Here is a 6897-nt window from a genome sequence, read left to right as displayed (position 1 = left end):
GAGATTTAAAAAAAATACAGAAAATAGAGCTGTGAATATAATTAGATTCAACCCAAGATTAAAGAGAATAACAAAAAAGACAGAAAATTATTAGCAGAGAATGACTCAATAAATGTGTTTTATCATTTAATATCTATCACTCATATATAATAATAAATAATTTAGTCTTTTCTTAAAAATAAAAAAAGCAAAAATATCTGAGCTAGTGAATACAATGTATGTTTACTTGGTTATTTAAAAGGCAATTTAGGAACTCCCAATAGCTCAAAACTTTAAAGTAGAAGCAAAGTTTGGGATTAGTATGTGAAATGCACATAAAAAACATCTATTTATTAACCCACATTTTAGCTCTCCAATGACTGCTTAAAATATTTTGATATTATAAAATTCTCCTTAATATTTAGTAATACTATAAACCAAGTTTATAATATTCTTTAAAGGTTTATTGTATTGGCTTAATAATTTTTTCATCTCATAAAACTCTACATCAAGTTAAAACCAAACCTAATTCTCATTTTTGACTCTTAAATAATGTAAGGACAATGTTTCAGACTTCCGAAGTACATCAATGGCATTTAAAATACTATTTAAGAAACTCAAAACATATAAATTATGTTGTTAATTCTTAATCTTGAGGAAAATTGCCAAAGGGAATAATCTCTTCAGAGGAATTATTTGGTCCACACATAGGAAATCAGATTAAAACATTTCTAAATATGAAAATGCAAGTATAAATCTATTCTCTGCTCCCAAACTGAAAAAAACTTTTTTTTATTCAAGGTTGTTCACTCTTTTGAATGTATCCTTTCTAGATGAAAATTTATTTTTAGATGTAATGCCTATTTTTATAATGGCATACCCTGGACACAACAGTGTTTGTCAATAATTGCTCATATCTTATTCTTACTGCCTACCAAATACAATGGAGAGGAATTTTAGAAGATTGAATATTCAGAGAACTATGAACATTTTGAAATAGGTGGTATTGGATGGCAAAGTGGGAGGAGCATCGTACAGGACCCGGCTTTAATTTTTTAAGTCAGTTTCACTCACCATGTGGGAACTTTATCCTTGCTTTGCAAAGCTTGATCAAGGAATCCAGCTTAACACAGATATTTCCCTTTGTAGACGATCTAGTCAGACTTAACTGGTTTAAATCCAAGGAAGAGATTTTTATCAAGGGCATAAAATCCATCTTTATATCCATTGCGAAGCACTGAGTAGCAATTGGTAGCCATCGTTCAATGTCATTCTGTGTACTCTTAGTAGCTTTCTAATTCTAAATATGCTATTTTATTTTATTTTTCGACAATATCTGTCACTATGAGCCTTGGAAGTAGGTTGTATTTTTCCCTTTCAGTGAAGCTGGAAGAAGCAAGTATATAAAAAATACTGTTACTTCCTTACATTTATATTTTGTACAACCCAGCATTGATTTGCTCCTTATTTAAGCAACATTTTCTTGATAAATTAAAAAAGCAGCAATAGCCATTACTGCAGGCTATATACAGCCTCTAATATCACTTAAGCATATTACAGAATATAATATCTGGTACTTAACGACTAACTTGCATATGAAAGCTCACATAATGTCTCATAAAACCCTTAAAATGGCTTCAGTTTAAGAGTCTCTTTAAAAAAAAAACACCTTCAGGGAATATTGTAAATGAAGTAGCACTCCAGCCTTGGAAAAAAATTCACACACTTGCAGAAATTTTTAATATAAATTGAACACATTAAAAATTAATTTTGCATGACCATTTCGCATTGCGGTGCCAATGCATAGTTAAGATAAGGCCTTAACTCTTCTTTGTTTAAAGTAACATGGAAGCTCTTTGCTTTCTCTCTTTGCTTTCATCTGTACATAATTATTATTTTCATTAATCAGAAAGTGGACCCCCATTCCCTATTCTGACAATCTCAGCTGGAGTTGACAGAAACCCTACCTGAGTCACCAGGGTAACAACCATAAACTTGGAGGAAACTCATTAAAGAAAGGTGTAAGCTGACAATTAACCAAGGCACTTTCCATCATCTTTCTTTGTTTTCATCTGAGGGGCTTTGGAGAAGAGCTTACTCTTCAGAAAAGTAGATTTTTCCCTGAGAAGTCCTGCACTGGCGGTGTCATCACGGTCGGGTCGTTTTCCCAAAAACCCCTATTTTGACTTTGTTTTAAACAGATCAAATCTGTCTCTTTGAAAATAAGCACGTGCTTTTTAAGCCCTATCCTTAGACAAGTATCACGATGGACATTTTCTGATTATTCTTTGATGGAAATAAAAGGAGCAGAAATATCAATCAATTGCAGCTTTTATTATGTTCAGATTTTTTTTTATTAGTCTCATGACTACAATTTTGGAATCAAAAATTCCCAAAGAGGACATCAGTTGCAATAAGACATTGACGAATGTCTTTCTGTGTAAAGAGCTGTTGTTGCATAGATCTGACATGTAGTTTTCTGTGCTGCTGACATGAGCAGCTAGTGTGTGATACCAGTGGGAGCTCAGAGGGAGTCACTGGGGTGATTCACAGATTACATCTCAAGTGATCAATTTTTAAAAGGTGGGGAAGGAGCTGACCTAAGAAAGTGCCCTCAACTTTGGGTCAAAAGTACTCTATAAATCTAGCAAACAAACAAAGAAATATACCCAAAGCACTTTCTGAAGAGAAAGTTACATACTCTCCATTCATTATTCAAACTGAATACCGTACTCTGCAAATCTTAGAAGCTAAATTCCAAACAGGGTTCAGAACCATCATTCAACTCACTGGAATTGATGTACAAAATTTGGAATCAGAAGCAAAAGGCTGGAAGAAATATTTGTAATTTCTGAGTGTCACTTAAAATAATCATATTTCCTATTTATTTAGCATCAAGTTCTGTAAATTTTTATCCAGAAAACTACAGTCTAATTTTTCATTAAAGTGCTTCCTATCAGACAGATTTCAAGTCTAGGTTTATAGCACAGTAAGAAAAAAATCTCCTATCCTGTCACTTCTTGCATTTGAGTCTGGTATTTTTTTTTACAGTTTTATGGGAAGGTTATGACCAGAACAAAGACTTTAAGACCTATTAAATTTATAGGTGGACATATGTGCACAATGTCAAATTACATGGCTCAGAAAGCCAATACAGAAATCAGGGAGCAAGCCTTACATGTTGTCCACCCACATGAGATTCCCAACAACAAATATGTTTCTGGTTTGACCTTTGACAGAAGAGTCAGGATTAGGCTTTGTCTGAGTGCTGCTTTGTCCTGAACAAAATCAATAAACAAATAATACCAAAGAACAATGTACTAAACTTTGATATGCACAAGTACTAGTAAAATAATTTAAAGAGATGTAGCATGATTAGTGGTTTTAGTAATTTCCAGCAAACATTCATGTGATATTATTAAAGCACCCTCTCTCTCATACACTAGAATATTATCAATCAATGAAGTTCATACTAGGAAAGAGTCTTATAAAGTTATTTCAATATTTCTGGAGCATATATTTGAAGGATCATCTGGTACTAAAACAGTCAGCTCTATCACAAGCAATACGAATGTATGCTTGTGATTAAAATAAATCATAAAAAAACTTAATTGTTGTTTGTTTCATCATGTAGAACCTATGGAGCTCAAAGAAAGAAGATATCTGAAACCTAATGGCATGTCAACACCCAGAATTAGCAGTTTTCACAAAAAAATCTTTTGGGATTATTTTAAATGTCTCAATAATTTATTCTAAATAGCAGTAAGGCTACTGAAGCAGAGATATAACCTGAATTCTTAAAATCTACTTACTCCCTCTCCGCCTCTTCTAGGATCAGGAAAATTAAGCAAAAATAACTATCCAAATAAGCATGACAGTTTCACACATCTACCTAAGTTTGGGGAGATTATATGTATAACTACAGACATAAATATTTTATGTAAAATTAATACATATCACATCCAAAATTTTTCATTAAATGTTGATTGATTAAAAGTGACACTTATAATCAGCTATCATATTATGTTCTATGCAACATTCTCTCAAATAGCCATCTTTGTTTTCTAATATCTTGCTTCTATTAAAAACTGTAAACACAGGGGCCAGAGTAGTGGCGAAAAGCTGTAAGGCATCTGCCTTGCACGTGTTAACCTAGGATGGACTGCGGTTTGATCCCCCAGCGTCCCATATGATTCCCCAAGCCAGGAGTGATTTCTGAGTGCATAGTCAGGAGTAACCCCTGAGATCATCAGTTGTGGCTGAAAAAATAAAAAAAAACAATAACAACAACAACAAAAACTGTAAACACACTTGGTTCTTGAAAAAAATCTAGTTGTATATAGAATATTTGAAAGAACTTATACAAAGGGTATATTTTGTAAATTCTATTGACCATTGTTTTCATGTTTCCCAATTTTGTTTTTCAAATTTGTTGTGTTCTATTTTATACATATGCTGAAGTTCTAAACTCGAACATAACCTTATTTGTAAATAAGATTGTTGCGAATTAACATTTGCAATTAACATTAAGTGACTATTAAGAGGGCATATCCATTAATCCTTTAGATCTAATAACTACAAAATAGAAGAAATTGGGCTAATTCAGAAAAAACATGTGAGCAAGTTGCACATATGGTGTGATGTATCTATAACCCAAAGAAAGTCAGATATTGGTAATAAGTGACTATAAGTCATGGGGAATCCCAGAAACTTCATTAAAGTTATCAAAGGAAATAACCTTGACAATTATTAAACCTCAGAATTTTGATTTCCAGAACAGTGACACAATAAATTTCCATAGTTGTAGACAACTTGATTGTGGTACTTTATTACAACAATCTTAGGAAAATAATACAGGTGGTTTCCATCATAGTAGGTTTTTAGTCTACTTTCCAAAGAGATATGACCATAATTGCAGAGCATTATAATAACCAAAGACTTTCGAAAATGTCTCCTACTCCATGTGTATCTGTTATATCTTGTGGTAGATGTACATAGGAATAATTTAAGATATTTAACTTAGATAAAGGAAGACAATAGTGCAATACTAATACCCAAAAATCAAAATAAAAAATTTTAAAATTTTATTTTACTTTTGTAGTAATTGTTTAATAAAATATATAAAAATAATTAAAAATATCAGTAGTGGAACTACATTTTAACCCAGTCAGGATAGAATTCATGATTGAAAATATATATATATATATATATATATATATATATATATATATATATATATATATATATATATATATATATATATAGTGAGTATCTGTTAAATTAATGAACAGGTAATGACTACTTAAAAAAAAAAGAAACTGAACTGTTGGATATCATGAGTAGGTAGCAGTTCATTTTGTATAATGCCAGATATTAAGTAAAAATAATTTTTCCTAAGAAAGGTGACTTTAGAGCATTTCCAAATGAAGAAAAATAGGGGCTATAGAGATAATATGAGATTTGTATAGAACACATTTTAATTTCCTAAACAGTTATGTTCCTCTAAGCAGCACTAGGAGAGACCAACAAGAGTCAAATTTAGTACACTCTGAACAATGCCAGATGTGTTCCAACACTTCACCCCCAATTTAAAATATTTAGAAATTTTACAAAACTTCTGCTGCCAATGGCAAGATACAAAGAACATAGTTAACAAAACTAGAAGATAGTTCAAAGAAATGAAGCATTCAGCCTATTCTCAGATACTACAAGATATCCACTGGAAACAGTCTCCTGCACCAAGCTAGGATAACTTTAAGCACCATAGCTCTGACCCACAAATCATAAACCAACAACAAATAAAAAGCAAAAAGTATACGCTAGTCTAATCACATACTGCTAATTATTTTTGTTAATACCTCAAATTTAAGGGTGTTAAATTTTGGAAATATTCTCTATAACAGAATATGTGTTAGCAAGGATATGTGTATTTATGTGATCTTTGAAAGAAAAGATGCTGATCATACCACTATGAGTAGTATAATCTGATTTTCCTTTCAAGTATTACTTGAACGTTGGTTCCTCTCAAAGTTTCAATAGGTGAATTATTTGGTAAATTATTCATATGTGACACACAAAATGCAAGTATCCATCTAGATAAAGGTAAAAATGTTTAGCACCTATTAAGAAAATAAATATTTGGGGTAGGGAGGAAGGACACTTAGGATATTGGTCATGGGAATGTTACACTAGTGAAAGATTTTATATATATATATATATATATATATATATATATACACACATATATATATATACACATATATATACATAAATAAAATCAAAAAGAAAAGAAAAAATAAGGCCTCCCAATTCTTACCACAGGCTGTTTTCTTTACACTGACTGTATAGAAAGAGGATGTACAGTAAATGCACCCCATATACACCTCAACCCAGGCCCTTTGCCTGGTTTGTATTGTGAATTGGGGGACAAAGAAAAAGAAAAGAAAAGAAATATTTGGAACCAACTTGGAGTGCTTTCCCTACACCACGGGGAATGAAATGGTAGAAGAATTGAACTTGCTTGTTCTCTTCTGCTCTGGAAACAGTTGTTCAAGACTATTATGGCTATTAACAGGAACAACATCCTATTTCCCTCTCACCTTCCTGCTTTAGGTTATAATAAATAAAGGAAGGCAAAATAAATCAAACTTTCTCTTTAAATATTTAATGTGATATGAGGACTTCCTGGATGATAAATATTATAATAAGTGAACTGATGTGGGAAGGATTCATGACATAGATAATTGTTCTACTCATTGGCTTGTGTATTGTGTCATACTCTATAGTACCATGCAGGAAATTTAATCAGATATATAAACCAGAAAGCCTCTATAGTAACTCTGCACACACAAAACATTAATATATTATAAATAAATGATATATGGTATAAATAAATTTGCTTAGTAACAATGGTCTATA

The 6897-nt window shown here is 31.7% G+C and overlaps 1 non-coding gene across 1 annotated transcript; it reads left to right on the top strand.

Annotated features, from left to right (window-relative positions):
* Positions 1-6278: 6278 nt before the first annotated feature.
* LOC126010042 (small nucleolar RNA SNORA51) lies at positions 6279-6411 on the top strand. Its single transcript, XR_007496182.1, has one exon. It is a non-coding gene; the product is annotated as a small nucleolar RNA SNORA51 (small nucleolar RNA).
* The last annotated feature ends 486 nt before the right edge of the window (positions 6412-6897 follow it).

Source organism: Suncus etruscus, chromosome 5 (assembly GCF_024139225.1).
Source record: "Suncus etruscus isolate mSunEtr1 chromosome 5, mSunEtr1.pri.cur, whole genome shotgun sequence".
NCBI classification, from domain to species: domain Eukaryota; kingdom Metazoa; phylum Chordata; class Mammalia; order Eulipotyphla; family Soricidae; genus Suncus; species Suncus etruscus.
This window is presented reverse-complemented; position numbering and strand designations above follow the sequence as displayed.